The sequence below is a fragment of the Trachypithecus francoisi genome, unplaced genomic scaffold (genome assembly GCF_009764315.1).
Source record: "Trachypithecus francoisi isolate TF-2019V2 unplaced genomic scaffold, Tfra_2.0 Lachesis_group2, whole genome shotgun sequence".
Classification (NCBI taxonomy): domain Eukaryota; kingdom Metazoa; phylum Chordata; class Mammalia; order Primates; family Cercopithecidae; genus Trachypithecus; species Trachypithecus francoisi.
In genome coordinates this window covers 53497949-53520100 of record NW_022681465.1, presented here as the reverse complement: position 1 = coordinate 53520100, position 22152 = coordinate 53497949, and the positions used below count along the sequence as shown (strand labels likewise).

Genomic DNA, 22152 nt, shown 5'->3' with positions numbered 1-22152 from the left:
TTTTTTTTTATTATTGTTTTTAGTAGAGATGGGATTTCACTGTGTTAGCCAGGGTGGTCTTGATCTCCTGACCTCGTGATCCACCTGCCTCAGCCTCCTAAAGTGCTGGGATTACAGGCGTGAGCCACCACACCTGGCCAAATGATGGGGTTTTCTAAACATACAATCATGTCATCTGCAAACAGGGACAATTTGACTTCTTCTTTTCCTAACTGAATATCCTTTATTTCTTTCTCTTGCATGATTGCCCTGGCTAGAAGTTCCAACACTATATTGAATAGGAGTGGTGAGAGAGGGCATCCCTGTCTTCTGCCAGTTTTCAAAGGGAATGCTTCCAGTTTTTGCCAATTCAGTATGATATTGGCTGTGGGTTTGTCATAAATAGCTCTTATTATTTTGAGATATGTCCCATCTATACCTAGTTTATTGAGAGTTTTAGCATGAAGGGCTGTTGAATTTTGTCAAACGCCTTTTCTGCATCTATTGAGATAATCATGTGTTTTTTTGTCATTGGTTCTGTTTATATGATGGACTACATTTATTGATTTGTGTATGTTGAATCAACCTTGCATCCCAGGGATGAAGCTACCTTGATCATGTTGATAAGCTTTTTGATGTGCTGCTGGATTCAGTTTGCCAGTATTTTATTGAGGATTTTCGCATCGATGTTCATCAGGGATATTGGTTTAAAATTCTCTTTTTTTGTTGTGTCTCTGCCAGGCTTTGGTATCAGGATGATGCTGGCCTCATAAAATGAGTTAGGGAGGATTCCCTCTTTTTCTATTGATTGGAATAGTTTCAGAAGGAATGGTACCAGCTCCTCCTTGTACCTCTGGTAGAATTCAGCTGTGAATCCATCTGGTCCTGGACTTTTTTTGGTGGGTAGGCTATTAATTGTTGCCTCAATTTCAGAGCCTGCTATTGGTCTATTCAGGGATTCAACTTCTTCCTGGTTTAGTCTTGGGAGGGTGTATGTGTCCTGGAATTTATCCATTGTCGAGACCAGCTGGGTCAGGAAGACCCTAACCCAGTGGTGCTAGAGGAATTAAAGACACACACACAGAAATATAGAGGTGTGAAGTGGGAAATCAGGGGTCTCACAGCCTTCAGAGCTGAGAGTCTCAAACAGAGATTTACCCACGTGTTTATTAACAGCATAGCAGTCATTAACATTGTTTCTATAGATATTAAATTAACTTAAAGTATCCCTTAGGGGAAACCAAGGGATAGGCAGAATTAAAGGAATAGGTTGGGCTAGTAAACTACAGCAGGAACACGCCCTTAAAGACACAGATCACTTATCCTTTTGTTTGTGGCTTAAGAATGCCTTTAAGCAGTTTTCCACCCTGTACACGCTGCTTTAAATGTGTCCCAGAGATTCTGGTATGTTGTGCCTTTGTTCTCATTGGTTTCAAAGAACATCTTTATTTCTGCCTTCATTTTGTTATTTACCCAGTAGTCATTCAGGAGCAGGTTGTTCAGTCTCCAGGTAGTTGTGTGGTTTTGAGTGAGTTTCTTAATCTTGAGTTCTAATTTGATTGCTCTGTGATCTGAGAGACAGTTTGTTGTGATATCTGTTCTTTTACATTTGCTGAGGAGTGCTTTATTTCCAAATATGTGGTCAATTGTGGAATAAGTGCGATGTGGTGCTGAGAAGAATGTATATTCTTTTAATTTGGGGTGGAGAGTTCTGTAGATGTCTATTAGGTCTGCTTGGTGCAGAGCTGAGTTGAAGTCTGGATGTCCTTGTTAACTTTCTGTCTCGTTGATCTAATATTGACAGTGGAGTGTTCAAGTCTCCCATTATTATTGTGTGGGAGTCTAAGTCCCTTTGTAGGTCTCTAAGGACTTGCTTTATGAATCTGGGTGCTCCTATATTGGGTGCATGTATATTTAGGATAGTTAGATCTTGATGAATTGATCCTTTTATCATTATGTAATGGCCTTCTTTGTCTCTTTTGATCTTTGATGGTTTAACGTCTGTTTTATCAGAGACTAGAATTGCAACTCCTGCTTTTTTTGTTTTCCATTTGCTTGGTAGATCTTGCTCCATCCCTTTATTTTGAGCCTATGTGTGTCTCTGTACGTGAGATGGGTCTCCTGAATACAGCACACTGATGGGTCTTGACTCTTTATCCGGTTTGCCAGTCTGTGTCTTTTAATTAAACCATTTAATCCATTTACATTTAAGGTTAATATTGTTATGTGTGAATTTGATCCTGTCATAACATTACCTGGTTATTTTGCCCGTTAGTTGATGTAGTTTCTTCCTAGCATCGATAGTCTTTACAATTTGGCATGTTTTTGCAGTGGCTGGTACTCACCATTCCTTTCCATGTTTAGTGCTTCCTTCAGGATCTCTTGTAAGGCAGGCCTGGTGGTGACAAAATCTCTCAGCATTTGCTTGTCTGTAAAGGATTTTATTTCTCTTTCACTTATGAAGCTTAATTTGGCTGGATATGAAATTCTGGGTTGAAAATTATTTTCTTTAAGAATGTTGAATATTGGCCCCCACTCTATTCTGGTTTGTGGAGTTTCTGCTGAGAGATCTGCTATTAGTCTGATGGGCTTCCCTTTGTGGGTAACCCGACCTTTCTCTCTGGCTGCCCTTAATATTTTTTCTTCATTTCAAACTTGCTGAATCTAACAATTATGTGTCTTGGGGTTGCTCTTCTCGAGGAGTATCTTTGTGTTGTTCTTTCTATTTCCTGAATTTAAATGTTGGCCTGCCTTGCTAGGTTGGGGAAGTTCTCCTATATAATATTCTGAGGAGTGTTTTCCAACTTGGTTCCATTCTCCCCATCACTTTTGGTACACCAATCAAATGTAGATTTGGTCTTTTCACATAGTCCCATATTTCTTGGAGGCTTTGTTCACATCTTTTTACTCTTTTTTCTCTAAACTTCTGTTCTCGCTTTATTTCATTAATTTCATCTTCAATCACTCACTGATACCCTTTCCTCCACTTGATTGAATCAGCTACTGAAGCTTGTGCATGAGTCACGTAGTTCTTGTGCATGGTTTTCAGCTCCATCAGGTCATTTAAGGTCTTCTCTACACTGTTTATTCTAGTTAGTCATTCATCTAATCTTCCTAAGCTTTCTTGTGATGGGTTCAAACATCCTCCTTTAGCTCAGAGAATTTTGTTATTACCAACGTTCTGAAGCCTTCTTCTGTCAACTCGTCAAAGTCATTCTCCATCCAGCTTTGTTCCGTTGCAGCGAGGAGCTGCGATACTTTGGAGGAGAAGAGGCATTCTGGTTTTTAGAATTTTCAGCTTTTCTGCTCTGGCTTCTCCCCATCTTTGTGGTTTTATCTACCTTTGGTCGTTGATGTTGGTGACCTACAAATGGGGTTTTGGTGTGGACGTCCTTTTTGTTGATGTTGATGCTATTTCTTTCTGTTTGTCAGTTTTCCTTCTAACAGACAGGTCCCTCAGCTGCAGGTCTGTTGGGGTTTGTTGGAGGTCCACTCCAGACCCTATTTGACTGGGTATCACCAGCAGAGGCTGCAGAACAGCAAATATTGCAGAACAACAAATACTGCTGCCTGATCCTTCCTCTGGAAGCTTCGTCCCAGAGGGCACCTGCCTGAATGAGGTGTCAGTCAGCCCCTACTGGGAGGTATCTCCCAGTTAGGCTACATGGGGGCCAGGGACCCACTTGAGGAGGCAGTCTGTCTGTTCTCAGACTTTAATGCCATGCTGGGACAACCACTGCTCTCTTCAGAGCTGTCAGACAGGGATGTTTAAGTCTGTAGAAGTTTCTGCTACCTTTTGTTCAGCTATGCCCTGGCCCCAGAGATGGAGTCAACAGGCAGCAGGTCTTGCTGAGCTGTGGTGGGCTCTGCCCAGTTCGAGCTTCCCTGGCTGCTTTGTTTACCTACTCAAGTCTCAGCAATGGCTGATGACCCTTCCCCTGCCAGGCTACTGCCTCACAGGTCGATCTCAGACTGCTGTGCTTGCAGTGAGCAAGGCCCCATGGGTGAGGCACCTGCCAAGCCAGGTGCCGAATATAATCTCCTGGTGTGCCATTTGCTAATACCATTGGAAAAGCACAGTATTTAGGAGGAAATGTCTGGATTTTCCAGGTACAGCTTATCATGGCTTCCCTTGGCTAGAAAAGGGAAATCCCCTGTCCCCTTGCACTTCCTGGGTGAGGCGATGCCCTGGCCGCTTTGGCTCACCCTCCTTGGGCTGCACCCACTGTCCAGCTAGTCCCAGTGAGATGAACTAGGTACCTCAGTTGGAAATGCAGAAATCACCCATCTTCTGCGTTGATCATGCTGGGAGCTGCAGACTGGTGCTATTCCTATTCAGCTGAGAAGCAGTATTATGTCTTACATGACACAACTTGATTTACCTTTCCCAGATGAAAATTAATAAGGGTTGTACCTCAAGATGGTAGTAAAAGGTCATTGCTTTATATTTAATTTTTCTAAATTCAATTATTCTGTCTTGGTAAAAACAGATGAAAGGAGGAGTTGGTCAAACAGAAGGAAACAAATCATTTAAATTGGGTCACAATTCTGGCCTGCCATTTCACTAAATGACCATGAGATGAAAAGCAAGTCTGCTCTTCTCAGATCAGGCTAGTTCTTGGTGCCTGTCAACATGATGTTGTTTTAAAATGTGGCCTTTTGGTGTGACATGGTCCCTACAGGCAAACCTGCTATACTACTTAATGTTCAATCAGAGAAATCAACAATTTGTTTTAACATTGAAGGAAAAATTGACAGTGCTAGACATATTGAGAGGTGGGCTGTGGGTCTCCAAAAAGGTTACTTCCAAAGGACTTTCCAGAACTAGTTACATTTAAATTCATTTTCCTTACTGATTGTCAAATCTAATCACTAAGTAGCAATATAAATCCCTTGTATTGAGATATAATACCATTTATATTGTATGCCCAGTGCTAGTATGTTAATTTGTTCAATACTCATAATAAGCCTATACTTATATTTATACATCTATACTATCCTATGAACTTTTCATTCTAATTGTGAAGGAACTGAGGAACACAGAGATTTGACAACCTGTCAGCATCATACATTTGGTAAGAGTAGAGCTTGGGTTTCAAACCCAGGCAGTCTGGCTCTGATGTCTGAGCTTCTTTAAGACTAGGATATAATTTTATGAATAAATATAGACTTACTTTTTAAAATTTTTATTTTTTTTTTTATATGAGTGCCCAGGCTTAGGGATTGAGGGGAGCAGGTGCTCAGGGAAGGGGCTAAATATTGACTTTAGCAACCCAAAAATGGTTACTTCCAAGCAAAGGAAAAATTCCTTCCCATCTTCTACCAGTCAGTATGAAGACACTGAATTCACTATGTAGCCAGAAAGGTAATAAAATATTTGAAGACTGAAAAAAAAAGTATAGAATGGACAGATCACTGCTGCTGAGAAAAATGAAAAGCTCTTAAAGGCCACAGGCAAACCTTCATTGGCCTCCTCAGGGGCCCAGAGGTAACCCTACTCCTTTCTGGGAATTAATGGTTTGCGTATTCTTCATTGTCCATGTCCTTCCCCACCTAGACTGTGAACATCTCAATGGGTAGAACTCTGCTGTCTTAATCATACTAGAATCTAAAGTGCTTAGTACAGTGCCTGGTACATAATAAATGCTTTCAAATGTGTTGAATGAAATACTAAATGAATGAAAAAGATAATAAAATTGTAATTCATATGGTGACTGGATTTTTGTTCTTCTTTATCTCTCTCCAATAGAGCATACATTATTCAGTAACCTTGAGGCTGATGCTTTTCACTCTTACAAGCCCCAGGTAATTATGCTGTCCTGAAAACACCCATTAAGGCCGTTATGCAAAATCCTCAGATGTTTATCTCTAGGGGTCGTAAGCGACCTAAGGCAATTTTTGGAAGCAGTGATAGTGCCATTAAAACTAGTAGAAAGTGGTCACTCTCTTTTCTGTATGTAATAAAAACTTACTGTCTTTATTGTCACCTTCATAGTAAGAGAAAATATTTTACTTTATTTATTTATTTTCTGAAGAGTGTGGATAATGAATCGGTAAGAGAGAGGCTAAATCCTTTCTGACTTCTAATGATGAGCAAAAAAGACAGTTCGAGTTCAAGGGTGTTTTCTCTGAGACAGAGTTTTTCACCTCAGGGCAATCTATGCTTCTTTGTGAAACCAAACCTGCTAATTGGTATCCTGCTCTGACAATGCCTACATTGGGTCCCTGGAACCCAGTAAGTATCTAGGGCCCCCGGCTATCTAGCAATCATGGGAACAAGAGGGGAATAAATTATCATTAAAGACTCATTGTTCTCCACAGCTGGGAGTTTGGGCATTTAAAAGCCTCAAAATGTGCTAGGTCATTTAATAATTTACTTCCTGAAGTAGATTATAATTCTAATTGAAATGTATGTTTTACTTATCACTAGGTGGGAAACGTAGAACCACACTTTTGAAGGGATCTCTTTGTAAGCTGCTTGCTTTGGTTTTATTGAATAGCTTTGCCTTCAGCTTTGCAACTTTGTATTCTAGTTCATATAGTCTTTATAAAGATAACTATTCTTGTAAATTTGGCATAGGCTTAGCTTTTTTCCCTAGGCTTTGCTCACAGAATTCAGACGCCTGACTCTGGAACAGAAAGTGAACATGCGTGCTTTGCAGATGATTCTGACTTAAACATATGGCTATTATGATGTACATTTTAAAAATGATATTTAATGCAGCAATTCCTGCTTTCCATATGGTTTGATTTTGTTTTCCCCCTCCCTTCCAATCCCATGCAGGTTAGTTCTTCGCCTACTACGTCACAGCCTTGTGGGGATGTGTTCATCAGGGTCAGAGCATGACAACATGTCAGCTTGCACATTGTATATAGCTGGCACTCTTTTAGTTGGAAGCAACACAAGCTAGTTTAAACAATTGGGACAATTATCATCTCACTAAATGGAAAGTTCAGAGTCAGGGCAAACTCCATGTTTAATCAGCAGCCTAGTATGGTCACCAAACCCCTAGGATTTTTCTTTCCATCCTGCTCATTTCAATGTCACGTTCATCCAAAGCCTGGTTCCTCTCATAAATCCCAAGAAGGCTCATGGGTTAATCAAACCTTTATTCTTTCTTGTTTTTGCCAGCAGGAGAGAGAAAGATGATCTTCCAACAGGAAAGATCTTTGCTGTCAGCCTAGTTGGGCCATCAGAGGCCTCACACCAAGCATAGTTGTCAGGGGAATGTGAATTGGGTTTGACCGTCAATGTCCAATATGGTGGCCACTAGCCATACTAAGCCCTTGAAATATGGCTAGTCCAAAATGACATGCACTGTGAGTGAAAAAGATACACTGGATTTTAAAGATGTAATATGAAAAACACCTCATATAGCTCATTAATAATTTCTATATTGATTATATTGACAATATATTTCAGATAGATTAAATAAAATACAGGATTAAAATTGATTTGCCTGTTTCTTTTCACTTTTTTAAAAATGTGACTGCTAGAACACTTTAAATTACATATATGGCTTCCCGTATTTCTATTGGACGGTGCTAGCTAACTAATCGAGATTCCCTCTGAAGTAGGAGTGAGCTACACACTCGAATGAAATTTAAGGTTTTCTTAGAAAAAGGAAAGGAAGAATCAGTAAGTAAGCAGCCACATGGTCTACTTTGTCTGGAGGAGCATTTTTTAAAATTGCTCTCTTGTTGTTTTTATTCTAACTTCTAATTGGTGGCTGGAGGATATAAGAAAGTCAGTAGTAACATGTGGTTTTCGTTGGGGACCAGGCCAGCTTTTTCCAAGCATTCCAAACTATGTACTATGTGGGAATTTTGAGACAGCAGAGGTGTCATATACTGTTCTTGATTGCCAAGTAAGTTCACTGGGAACAACGCTGGGTTGAGCTCACAGGCCTGAATCCTTTTCCACTGCTTAAACAATTTTATTTTGTTTCATGTTCAGCATTTATTCTGTTATGAAAGCAATATGTAACAGTGGCACCAAATATGTAAAAATGATTAATACACTGTGGGGCACAGGAAATCTTTCCTGGTGTCAGTTGCTTGTTGCTTGCCACTCTACAACATTTCTCTTTTTTTTTCATTTTTGTTTCTTGCCTTACACTCATAGGCAGAAGGACTCCTTTTCACACTTACCTTATTGTAGGTAACCTCTGTCTGTTTCACAGCTAATTGTGCAACGAAGAACAAGGATTTCATAGAGTTTGTAGAATAATCGGGAAGCCTGTAGACATTAGTGAAGAAAAATCGCGTGAATTCTTAACAAATTGTACGTTACTGTCAAGATGGCCAATTGCAAAGCCAAGACTCTTCCATGAGAAAAGTCTCTCATCATCAAAGGTGTGTATGCAGGGCAGGATGATATTCTACTTTAGGTTCAACTCACCCCAGGGCTGGTATTCTCCTTACACACAGCAGCACAGCCTACACCAGGAGCTGCACTATTGAAATCCTTCTGCAGAGTTACTAAATAGCCACTGCCCAAAACCCCCACATTCCTTTCTCACCACCCTGGCTTTTCTGGCCTCTCCCCCTGAAATCTGGCAGTGAAGATGCAGAAGGGACCTCCAGGGTCATCTCGGTGCGGAAGGGACTTCCAGGACTCTGCCACACTTTTAAACAATGCTTCCACTGCCCAACATTTAAACCTGCCTTACACTAGTGATCAGTTTCCATCTTAACAAAGAGACAAAGGAAAACAAAATATCTGGAATGAAAACTAAGAAGGCGAAGGGCCGGGCGCGGTGGCTCACACCTGTAATCCCAGCACTTTGGGAGGCTGGGGAGGCCGAGGTGGGTGGATCACGAGGTCAGGAGTTTGAGACCAGCCTGCCCAACATAGTGAAACCCCGTCTCTACTAAAAATACAAAACTTAGCCAAGTGTGGTAGTGGTCACCTGTAGTCCCAGCTACTCGGGAGGCTGATGCAGGAGAATTGCTTGAGCCTAGGAGGTGGAGGTTGTAGTGAGCTGAGATAGTGCCATTGCACTCCAGTCTGGGCAACAAGAGTGAAACTCCATCTCAAAAAAAAAAAAAAAAAAGAAAAGGAAAAAAAATCTAAGAAGGCAACTTAATGCTTTCTTTGATGATTTCTAATAAAAAACAAAATCATTGTAATTTTTTATTAATATACACCATTTAAAGACTTCTCTTGAAGAGTCACAGTGAAGCAGAAAGAAGACTAGCACTTTGTGATATGATAACTAGATTCCAGTTTTATCCTGACACTGGCCACCTGTGTGAACTTGGTAAGTTTCATCATTTCTGCAAGCCTCACTTTCTCATGAGTAAAAAGCAATAATGCCAGTTCCCACTTCAGAGTTATGAGGGTAAAAATCAAAATATGAAAGCAACCAGCCCTGTTCTTGGCACATCACCAATGTTTGATAAGCTCTGGTCGAATTAGAATTTGAGAAGCTGGAGAACAACTGCATGGAAAGATTTTTTGTAACTTTGTATTGAAGTAAGACACACAGGCAGAAAATGCAAATTACTGTATTTAGTGTAATGAATTCCTGTAGAGAGAACACATGTAACCAGCACCCCCATCAGGAAAGTAAACATTATCCATACCCCAGGAGTCCCCTCCTGCCTCCTTCCAGTCACCCATCCCCAAGGAACTTTTCATGCCAAACTGATGGTTTTAATGTGGGAACTGAATATTGCACATGCTCTGATGGGCTTAAGTGCTTAAAAACAAACAAAAAGGGTTCAGGTGAGTTGTTCTCCAGATTGAATGGAGAACCTGTGAGAGATTATGTAGAGGCGCGTTAAAGACAAGCACACAATCTCTCACTCACTCATACACTCACACAATCATACGCTGCAAATGTGTAAGGACTTTCTGTTCTATGAACAATGCCAGGTTAGGGATTATGGCATTTGCAAACATGCTCCGACTTCTCCAGGATTTTTTTTTTTTTTTTGAGAAGAAGTCTCAGTCTGTCACCCAGGCTGGAGTGCACTAGAGTGATCTCAGTTCACCGCAACCTCCACCTCCCAGATTCAAGCAATTCTCTTGCCTTAGCCTCCCAAGTACCTGAGATTACAGGTGCATGCCACTGCACTAAGCTAATTTTAGTAGAGATGAGGTTTTACCATGTTGTACAGGCTGGTCTTGAACTCCTGATCTCAGGTGATCTGCCCACCTTGGCCTTCCAAAGTGCTGTGATTACAGGCATGAGCTACTAGCACCTGGCCAGGATTTTTACGAAAGGAGCAGCATAAGCAAAACGGGAAACCACTGTCTCGGGATCAGCAAGCCTGGTTTCTCTTATTCTGCTAGTGAACTGAAGCCTAGGGTTGGGGTAGACCAGAGAAGGCATGAATGCCAGGCAAAGGATGTCTGCAGGCAGTATGGAGCGACTGGATGCTTTTGAGTGCAGGGTGACAAGGCGAAAATATTTTTATTGTGGCGGATGTATCTGGGAAAAGAGGGACTAGCCACAGAAAGTCAATGAGGAGGCTCTGCGAAACAGTCTAAGCCAATGAAGCCTCAGAATCTAGACCTAGAGAGGCTTAAGCCACAGATTGCTGGGATCCTTCCCCAGGGTTGCTGCTTTAGAGGGTCTAGTTAATCTGAGAATTTATATTTTAAGTTTCCAGGTAATACACTTTGAGAATCACAGTTCTGAGCCAAAAGTTCTCAACACTCACAATACATTAGACTCATCTAGAGAGTGTTTTCCAAACACTCATGCCCACATCCCACCTCCAAAAAAAGACTAGGGTTTAATTAGTCTGGGGTAAAGCCTTGGCATTAACATTTTCTAAGAATGATTCTATCGCATCACCAACTTTGGGAACCACTTATCTAGACAGGGATTCTGGAATGTGGCTCCTTATCAGAATTACCCAGGGAGCATAATAAATAGATTCCTGGGCGCCACCCCAGATAAAGGACATGTAGAGTGGAACCCTGGCATTCCTATGCTTGATCTTCACAGACTGGTCACGCTGATACAGATGGTTCCCACACTGGCTTTTGGGAACTGCTGGTCTGGAAAGGCAAATGAGGACACAAACCCTAAAAACAAAGTATGATGAGTGGCAATAAATGAGAGTTCCTAGGATTTTCTGACTGTTTAGATGGGCAGACCATGGAATGGAATTGAAGCCCAGAGGGTGGGAAATCTATATGTGGGTCACAAGAAAACCTTGTGTGGCCCTCAAGGCCGTAGAAGACTGCTGGTCCCACAAATAGCCACAACTTGAATCAGTTACCTTCCTGCCAATAGCCTGACACATCCAGACACCCCATCTTATCAAACCCTGACAATTAGTGGGTGCTAATTCATGCTGACTAGGCCCTAGGAGGTTCAAGTCTCTAACATAGCATGGCAACTGTTAATTTTCACTGAGAAACAATAACAACCAAGGTAGCCAAACACTTGTATTCTTCCCATGGGTAAATTACACAGAAAGCCAAATTGTCATCAGAAAGTTACTGGGTAGAGATGGAATCAGAGCGGAGAGGAGTTAATTGCATGATTCAAATGTTTAGGGGCATCAGGTTGTGATAGCTGGGTGCCTCCTTCTCTACAAGTAAATATTTGGAGGAGTCTGAAAAGACACAGCCTCTAATGGACAGTTCCTAATGGCCACAGCCAGTATTTGCCCCAGTGACTCGACTGGGTTTATGCTCCACCATCCACAGGCTAATTAATTCATTAAGTCTTTAGATCTATGAATATCCTCAATCAAATGAGCCTCATCTTGCTCACTTTTGAGTCCCTGTGTTTCTTAGGGCGATTTTGCATATCTCTCACCTGCACAATGATGTAGTTTACAGTGTAGTTCTCAGAGGACAATTCCATTTTCCTTAATACTACACTTCTGGAGTGGTAGTATTAGGAAAATTACCGTTGCCACATACAGTTCAATTTCACTATTTTAGCAACGATTAGTCTTATTTTATGTGGCAGAATTACAGGCTAGTATTTTAATTATTTTTATGTTTCTTCAAAGCATAATATACTGTCATGGTTAAAAGAGACCTAGTTAACCCTGAGCATATGAAACCTTTATGCTCAGATCATGAGGTCACAATACTGGGTCACTTCTCACCTACTAAGAGCTTCCTCGAAAAGCAGGCAGGCAACTGTAGTTAGAAAACAAAGAATTCAGTTCTGCAAGTGTGCCTGGCAACCTAAACCTGCAAAGTGATGGCAAACGTCCCAACCATATTTTAGCTTTACAATTATGTTGATGATGAAACAGGCTCTTTGTGAGAGCCAAAAGTAGAACAAAGCATTTTTATCATGCTTGATAAAGATAACAAGATAAGTAAATCAAAACCATAGCATTTAGTCGACTTCTTGAGGAGAGAGAAGGAGTGGGAGTGATGAGATGTGGACTCCCCAAGTGCACATTTGTTGCTTAGTGACACGAAGAGCAGCTCTTTACCAGAAGGGGGAAGAAGATGCAGGTGGGGAATCCTTGAATCTGCTTTCTATAGAAGCAGACAGGATGTGTCTTCTCCGACCTCTTGATACTCTTCTATTTATGTCAGGCCTTCTGGGTGACTGTGCTCAGATTCTTATTTAAATCCAATTAAATCTGGGACTTGAGTAAACACAGATGTATATCATGCAGAAGATAGTAGTAAAGGATTCTGCATATAGGCCAGAGCAGCTGTATCTTTTCTGCTATTTAAGGTTTGGGTTTTTTCATAGTATCTTGGAAAGAAAAAGTGACAGTAAATATTGGCGGTTTTAATTTTATACAAAACCAGAGTCTCTCCTTTTTCTAGCCTTTCCCCTTGGCCTAGGCCAGACTGACTTTATTAAAACAATCTGATCAGGCCCCTCTCCTTCCTGTGGCTCCCCACTGTCCACAGAAAAAAGTTCATTCCCAAGGGGACCTCAGACTTCCTTCATGATGGGTTCCCCCTTGGCTACATAGCCTAACATCCTGCCACTTTTCTGTTGGCATAGAATATTCCATTCAATGCAGACTTTTAGGGTGTCCCCAGTTCAGAGCTCTTTCACTTCTGCACACTTTATCTACCTCCTTTACCTTGCCTGAAAGTGAGAATTACAGAGTCTGGAGCAAAACTGCCACCCGTTATGGCTCTGCATCTTCATTAGTGGTGTGACCTTAGGCAAATTACTTAATCTCTCAGTGCCTCAGTTTCCTCCTGTCCAGTAAAAAGGATGGTAGTGGCTAACCTAGGCTCACAAGGTTGTTGGCCTTAAATGCATTAATGCATAAAAAATGCAGAGCAGTGCCTGGCACATAGGAAATCGTTAATATTTTTAACTTCTACATATGCTACAAGACTAAGCCTAAACATTATTTTCTGTGGGAAGTCTTACACTGTCAGATGTAAGATAATTCTCAACCAAGGGTGATTTTGCACCACCACCCTCCCGAGGATTTTTGGCAATGTCTGGAGACATTTTTGGTCATCTCAAACAGTAGAATGCTACCAGTAGAGGCCAGGAATGCTGGTTAAAAATTTTTAAAATCTACATTGCACAGAACAGCTGTTCCACAGCAAGGAGTCATCAGGCCCAAAGTGTCAACAGTGCCAAAGTTGAGAAATTCTGACAAAAGGCATATTATGACATTTCTTAATATTCAGTCTATTCATATTTGTTCTTATGTCTTTATTGAAGACAACAAAACGTAGCAATAATACCTAAGTTTTATAAACTATATCTCAGTGACTCATGTTGAATTGTAGCCTTTTTTTTTTTTTTTTTTTTTTTTGAGACGGAGTCTCGCTCTGTCGCCCAGGCTGGAGTGCAGTGGCCGGATCACAGCTCACTGCAAGCTCCGCCTCCCGGGTATATGCCATTCTCCTGCCTCAGCCTCCCGAGTAGCTGGGACTACAGGCACCCGCCACCTCGCCCGGCTAGTTTTTTGTATTTTTTTTTTTAATAGAGACGGGGTTTCACCACGTTAGCCAGGATGGTCTCAATCTCCTGACCTCATGATCCACCCGTCTCGGCCTCCCAAAGTGCTGGGATTGAATTGTAGCTTTTCAACTCGCCATTCTGGCTATCTTAGTCAGCCAGCTGTTAGTATTGAGCCAGGTGTCATTCTGTGCACTTTACCTTTATTAATTCATTTAACCCTAACAACAACTCTATAAGGTAAGTGCTTTATTGCCCTTATTTTACAGACGAGGAAGCTAAGGCAAAGTGACAAAGTAGGGTTTGAACTCAGTCTTGCTCCAGAAATTATGCAGAGTCGGTTAAGACTGAGTCCTTCCACGCTGGGTCCCCCACTAGAAGTCATCTTCCTGTCTTAAATGATTTATAATGGTTATTTTCTTTTTATTGTCATCTTTGGCAGAGAAATTGACTCTGGCTTATTCAGTCTTCTTAAGAGAGGACCTACTGATTTTGAGATGTTAGGCTGATTAGAGAGGAAGATAACAGCAACACAAAAAGGGGAATAAGAAAATAAACCTCTGAAGAATTTGATGCTTGAGTCTAGTGATGTATGTAAAAGCACTTTGCAAGTTGTAAGGCAGTGGTTTTCAAACTGTGATGTATTCAAACTATGATGTATTCCAGAACAACCAGGAGAGCTTGTTAAAAATGCTGACTTCCCAGTGTCACCCTCAGAGATTCTGATTGCACGAATCTGGGGCCTTGCCCAGGAATCTGCCTTTTTAACAAGCTCCCAGGTGACCTTGATGCAGGTGGTCCACTTGCTCACCTTGGAACCACTGCTGTACATATGGGGCTTAGAAGCGAGAGCTAGCAAATCCCAGAAGAATACTTGAGTTTTTGCCTGTAGAATAATTCAAACCACCTGAGTGGTAGCTTATTAGTGCTTTTCTGGTTCCCTGGTAACTCACTAGCTTTAGGCCAAGGAGCTTGATTGAGAGGGTATTGATGGGGAGGAAGGAGAGGAAAAGAAAGGAATAGGGCCAATTAAAACCACCTTCCCACTGAGGTGATTGTTTCTTTGTGGACAATGAAGGAGCTGTGGAGCACCTTCTTCCTTCAGTGTCTCCCTAATTGGCTGTTGTGACTATCATTCTGCCCTGAGGGAGGTTAATAGAAACAAGAGGGAGAAGAAAAGGATGCCAAGTAACTTAGAGCAGGAACAAAAAAGGAGCTGGCGCTCATTTCCACCAGGACAGAGAGAAGCCCTGATTGGTCTCTTTCCCTAAGGTCCTCTTTCATGCATCTCTACGACCTTTCCCCTCCTTTTTTCTTTTCTCCCTCAGAGGGACCAATAAGCATGGGTTGTCTGGACAAGCAGAGCTTTATTAATGATCCAGGGAAAATTCTGATGACCCAGAATTCTGCCATAAAGTGATATCTTGTTATTATTGCAAAGTGATCGTGTTCTTAACCTTCTTGCTGAACTACGTTTTTTTTTTTTTGGCAGGGGGGTGGGATGAACAACAGCCAGAGGCTCTTTTATTCTGAGCAACTTTCCAAGAGATCAGTTGAGTTATTTGGATTTTCATACTGGACCGTTACATGACATGCATTAACAACGTGTGCTATAAACAACTTACCTTTCACTGAGCTAACTAATTTAAAGTAATTTTAGCAATATCATATGGCATCGTGATTAAGATTTCCTAGCTTCAGTCCTAGCTCTGCAAATCACTAACTGTGTGTCCTCGAAGGTGACTTTACATCTCTAAGCTGCAGGTTCCAATCTGTAAAGCTGAGATAATAATAGGACCTCCCTCCCAACATACAAACACACACATACAACAGCGAATTGTTATGACCACCAAATGAGACAATACACGTAAAATATAGCGCCTCACCCACAGTAAGCCCACGATAATGTTGGCCTCCATGTTCTTTACTTTTCTGAATTCTTGTTTGATATTTCTAACCTAATAACTGCTGAATTGCTGGACAAAAGAAAAAAAAAAAACAAGAAACAAAGTAACATTTAAAAAAAGTGTTTCCTCTCTATTAGCACTGAACTTCAAATGCTCATAGCACATTGTAAGCAGAGCAACAGATGGATTCTATCCAACGGGAAGGACACACAACTTAGGAAGCAAACAGACATAGGAGAGCAAGATAAATCACTTAGTTGCTTACCACACACATTGTGAGACACTGAATGTGTATTAGAAGTTTCTTACCAATAGTTGGGTCTCCATTTCTTGAGTGGTTTTATATTTCCAGACTGCAAACAAATGATTGTATGTGTGAAAAAAATATGGAATAGGCAGGAGGACAAATTCAAGTGAACCAGAATACCAGGGGCTCTGGTGTTCTCTTGGAGCTCTCTGCACCGGGTAAATCCTCTGAGTGTAGGCTTGCTGACAGCGGTCTCATTCACACGCAGGTTCCTCCCGGGTATAGCTCCGAGAGCAACAGCCCCCAGTCAGTGCAGGGTTACTAAGCAACTATACTCCCACGGAGGTATGCAATAAGAGAAAATCTTGATTTTAAAAACGAAAGAAAACCAAAAAGCCCTGGTAAGCAGAGCTAATAATACAACCTGCTCTTCTCCTGTGAGTATACTAACCCTCAAGCTAGTTTACCTTTACCAGCATATCACAACCACCTGGAAATCAAATTAGAAAGCATGCTGCAATTGTATAAAGTAACTTCAAGCAATGTTTTAAATTACTGCTAATAAATTTCATGTTAAAATGGCACCTCATATAGTGAACCCTTTTGTGTGTATCATCTCTCAAGTGGGCACCTTAATGGAGGGTGATTGTCATTTGAATAATGGTTTTAGCAACTAAGTCAACGTTTAGTTTTAGACTTAATTTTTTTATTGTTTTTGTATTATCTAAGTTATACATTATTATGACAAAAATTATTATTTTTGAAGTAGCTAGTACAAAGATGATGACCAGTAATCATTGACTGGATCTTTAGAGTTTAAGGATTACAAATAGATCTGTACATGTTTACGTTTTCCCTACATATCCCCTTAGGATGACACAGGGAAACACTTCCTTGTTTTGATTCTTACTTTGATTAACATTTGCTAAGCACTCAATTTGTGCAGAGCACTATGTGAGACACTGGAGTTGAAGAGGGAGAAGGAAGAAGATGTACAAAGAGATAATACAAGGTCCAACCATTCAAAGAAGTGTTGTATAGTTTTAATGAAGGAGATAAATTTGTACACAGATACTACAGAAGGCAATGAAAGGAGGAATTAGGATACTCTGAATGATGTAATAATTATAGAAATCACTAGCTTCAAATTGCCAAATTAGAACATTACAGTTCTAATCTACTGGGATAGGGCAGGAGAGCAGTACAGAGGGAATGTTAAAGAATTAGAACTCTCAAATAGAAATGAAGCTCGATCTGACAGCTTTCTATACCTTCCAGCCTTTTCAATATCATGGTGTGTGTGCATGGATAGATAGATAGATGACAGATAGATAGATAGGCAGGCATAATTTTATTTTTACAATGCATCAAGGCATAAAGGATTTGTGTTAGAGGAAAACAAGTCACCAGCGACCTAGGCCTCGGCGTGGTCCAGCTGCTTCCAAGGTTAACAGGACTGGTGCCCCTGAGGCCCACCATACCCATTGAGGAACTCTGTGTATTTGAGACATGCTCCTTACATGGATTTGCCCACTAGAGAGTCAGAATCTCAAATACAATATGAAGGGATGTTGGCCCAGCACAGTTGATGTGGATGTGGATGTGTGATGTGCCATGGTTAGCAAGGCAATCTGAGTCAGGATGGAACTCCAGCCTGAACACCCACTAGCTTCCATCACCTTGGCAAGTTAGTTCACTTCTCTAAGCTTCATGGAAATGTCACTAATAAAATGGAATGCCCTGCTGAGCCATGTTGGAGTCTGAAACGAAACGAAGACTGCGTGTTCCTATATACCTTATCAAAATAGCCCCTTTATTGTGAATCAAATGGGAATAGTTAATTGAAGTTTTCAGGGACAAATCATGACTTCTGTTTAAAGCTCTGCATTGCCCAATCTGTTTGCATGACATTATCAACCCTAATAAACTGGCTGGTGGGGCATGCTGTTGATTGGAAATGACTGCTCCTGTTGCACAATAACACAGAGTTGTAGAACAAAACAGCCTGTTTTTATTTAAAATTATGGTGTTTATGCTTAGTGAATACTTGGCATTAATTTTTTTTAAATATTACATTAAAATATTATTTACACTGAGTGCTGAGTTTTTTGGTTCCCCATTAAATGTTGCTTGCCCCTGTGGTGAATGCCTCACTCTCCTCCCCCTAATTGGGATTCCAAAAAATGTACTTTGAAGGACCACTATAACTACAAATAAAGACTATAAAATACCTTCATAAAATCTGTACTTAAAAGTAATAGTCGTTGCTATCTGATTTTATAATACCTAACAGATTCCTTAGCTATTACTGAATGTGTTTTCTGAGAGTCCCTGAAAAAGCAGTGTGAATGAGAACAATACGCAGTTTATTCAACATGCTGAAAAGATACACAGTGAGTTCTGAAATCTGCCTCCGATGTTGTCACCAAGGAAATGTTGATGACCCTTAACCAGAATATACAAGGGAAAGGTGCTGGCCCAGCTGGGATTTCTCTTCTTCCAAGTTCTGGGAACCCTCTTGTGTATCCAAGACAATCTGCTCTCTGATGTCCCCTCTGTCGCTTTAGACTCCCAACAATTACACTCAGATAGCTTTTAGTCTTTGCTTGTACCAAAAATGCTTGAAGTGCTGAATTTACCAATAGATTTCTATACAAAACTCTGATTCCCTCCTTTAGGTTCAGCAAAATGCTAAAGGACAGCTTGACTAATTGTACCATCATTCCTTCTGTCTTCCTCATAGGTAACTCTTCTTTCTGGGCCAATATTGATTCTCTGTGGACAGACACGAGGATTTTAAATTCCCCCTTTGGCAGGAAGAATAACTTCCTGCCAGGAGTGTGACCCAATGTGTTTCCCTGTTAGCAGGTTCGCAGTGGTGGCTTCTTTCCTCAGCAGCAGCAGCAGCTGGAAAGCATTCCTACTGAACCACTTCACGCCCAATACTGGGAGAGCTACAGAAAATAAACTAACATGAAACATCATCTGCCTTTGCCTCTGAGAATGATACCCCAGGGCAATTTGATGGCAAACACAATAAAGTCACCAATGTGCAGTTGCATTAAACAAATACGGAAAAATTAGCACATTGACTATTTCTAATTATCTCCATTTATTCTGTAATGTGGTGTCTAGAGGAAACGGTTCTGTGGTAAATCTGCAAGATGTTGCTTTCAGCCTAGGAAGACAAGTAAATAGGTACTACTTTAGCTTTTCATTCTCTTGGTCATTCACAGAGTGAAAAAAAAAAAAGAAAAACCCCAACTACTTTAAAAATTGAAAAAATATTACCCATCAAAAGAGAAAGTGCTTACAAAAGGAAAGACTTGACAAAAAGTAATATGTAGACACAGCACCAGGCTTCTCACTTCTGATGAATTTGCAGCCTAAATACTAAAATATGCTGTTTCCCATTTCACCTTGTTTCCACAGAGACCAGGGCTGACAAAGAGCCCGTCACCAACAGTTACCGCCCTTTGTCTGCCCTGGTTGCTGAAGGCTGCATGAGCAGAGAATGAGCAAATGTGGGATAAATGTAAGCTGCTGATTCCATTCACACTTGGAACCTTATCTGTCTCACATCTGAGTCACTAAGGGGCTCTCAGATTTGCCTCAATCTGACTTATTTTATGCTCTGGCTTTTCTTCTATTTACCTTTTCTTCTTTGCGTGTAATAAAAATAACACAATAACACATGGAAAGATAGAAAGCAAAAAGTTAAGAATCACTGATAATTTTTGAAACAATTTTTAAATCATCAAAAAATAAATACAAACTAATATTTGGATATAATTTCTTCCAGATTTTTCCCTGGCTCCTTCTCCTTATGTGTGTATTCTCTATGTTCTTTCCCACTTATCTGAAATACCAGTGAGGAAGTGAATTCCTAAGTATCCTTAGATCTGTTTCTAGACTCAGTTTCAGTGACTTTTTTTTCCATATTAACTTGCAGAGTTCTGAGAGCTCATTAGATCCTTCGTAATGTGACTTCAGTGGAATTAGGGAAGAAGATCAGTCTGCTATGAGCACAAGGACTAGGTCTCCCAGCCTTCCTTTTACCAGACCAGCTTTTATTTTTTAAAAAACTTTGGACTTCTGTGTGAGATTTTGTTTGAATAAAGGGTTTTGTGGCAAAACCAAAATAAAATAAAAACATCACATATTCTGTTCCATTTTTGTGTAGGGTACATGAAATTTTGATGTTATGCTTTTGTAGCAGCCATTCGAATGTGTCAATATTGATATTACTGTTTTCTAGTGACAATGCTTCCATACAGACTAAAGAGCAATGATACATATAAATCACACGTGAGTATTATGTAAAATAGATTCCCTCACCTACTTCCTGAACCAACTCTGGCCATGGTCATCCTCTTCTGATGTTCCCTATGATGCCTTCATCCATTCCAGGGAGAGAACAGAGTTCTCACAAGGCCTAGGCTCATCCCTGGCTGCTCTCAAATCACTAGTAATGGGAAATCCAGCTGTCCTCCCTAAGACCAGAGAAATCCACAGTGGCTGAACCCAACTTGCTGCCTAGAGACTGACTGCCCACATGCTGCACTATTCTTGTCATAGTAACTTCCAAATGCAAAATACGGAACTTCCGTGGCCCAATTGCTCCATGTCTGTCTTTGTCACCACCCTACTGCTGGATCCTCCTCCCTCACATTCCCCATACTCACTAACGAAGCTCTTTATGCCTCTCCACACTCATTTTCTGCTCCAACAGTAATCATTTTCCAGGATTACTGAAAGAGAAGGACTATTCTTTCTGGATTGGTAAAATATCCACTCTCTAAACCAGCATGTGGCCTTCCCTCATGACCCAAGCAAGAAAATAATGAAAAAAATTTTACACTGGCCTAACCTATTACCTATGTATATGTAATATGCTTTATCTATCCTATCCATGAATACTTCATCAGAGAAGCCAAGGAAGCAAAGAAATCTGCTCATCTTCTAAGAGTTTGACTCATGTATATATTAAATGGTCTGGCCCTCAATACTGTGATTTCTCTCTTGATGTGGCTATGTTCTTGTTCATTTACATTCAATTAGTAAATGATTTGACTGTTTACTAATGGCATTTACTGAAGATCTAAAAGATATACACTTCTGTTTTTGTGGAATTTCTCATTATTCTCAATCTAGTTGAATGAACGCAAAGTAGGTACAGTGGGGCAGTAGATATGGGAATGGGGGGATATTCAGACCGCATACAAATGATGGCCATTTATTCAATACTTTCAATACTTATGTTAATTATATTAGATTTATAATCATAGTTGATAAGGATAAAATATATTATTGGAGGCTAAGTTATTATAGGCTTTTGAAATAGTTTACTGAGTTAATATGACTGTAAAATAGATATATTTTTAATTTTAAAATGCCAACAGTGTGGTATTAAACAAAGTAAAAGTCTTTCCTCATTGGTATAAGGGTTAAAGATAGAATAAGGGTCAAGAATGTTTTCAATAGAACATTTCTTGGTAATAAAATATGCATTTTATACTATAGCAGGGTCCTTTTGGTGTGATTATGTAAAAATATCTCAGATTGGAGGTCTACACCAAAATCACAGAGTTTTAACTGCTGTAGTTATATGAAACAATGTAATATCTAGCAGGGCAAAGCTATACTATAAAATAATTCCTCTTATTTTTTCCTTGGGATTTTATTGGTGGATCTTACTTGCTTATTCTTCCAGATATACTTTAGAATCATTTGGTCAATAAATGAATTGAACTTTGACTTTACAGAAATAGTATTTTGGGCAGCTAAGAGAAATCACAACAACTGTAGGCACGAGCTTTAAACGCAACTCTATTACATGCTGTCGACATTCTGCTTCAGTGAAGATCACCAGAAGCTCTGCTGACCTTTAATGCCTAACATTTGTCCTCATGGTAAATTAGAACTGGTGAACACAGTTGGTGGTTCTTTCTATTTTCACACTCTATTTTTTCCAGAATGTCTGGGAGGTGTGAGTAGGTCATCCTGATCCATCAGCACCTCACTCTTTATAGGGATCATATGGTATAAGCTGTTGTCAAGGAAAAGCATAGATGTGGAAAGGAGGAACAAACTTTAAATTACAAGTTGGAAGGTGGGCTATGAAAGACTAATTTTGGTCTTCCTG

At 40.4% G+C, this 22152-nt stretch overlaps 1 long non-coding RNA gene across 2 annotated transcripts in view; it reads right to left on the bottom strand.

The window, feature by feature from the left end:
* LOC117064443 overlaps positions 1 to 20880 on the bottom strand; it is a 31558-nt gene extending 10678 nt beyond the window's left edge. For both annotated transcript variants that reach the window (XR_004429459.1, XR_004429458.1), the window contains exons 1-2: positions 20346 to 20880; positions 8131 to 8218 (exon numbers count right to left, since the gene is read on the bottom strand). This is a non-coding gene — a long non-coding RNA (uncharacterized LOC117064443). The remainder of the gene's footprint in view (positions 1 to 8130; positions 8219 to 20345) is intronic.
* Between the last annotated feature and the right edge of the window lie 1272 nt (positions 20881 to 22152).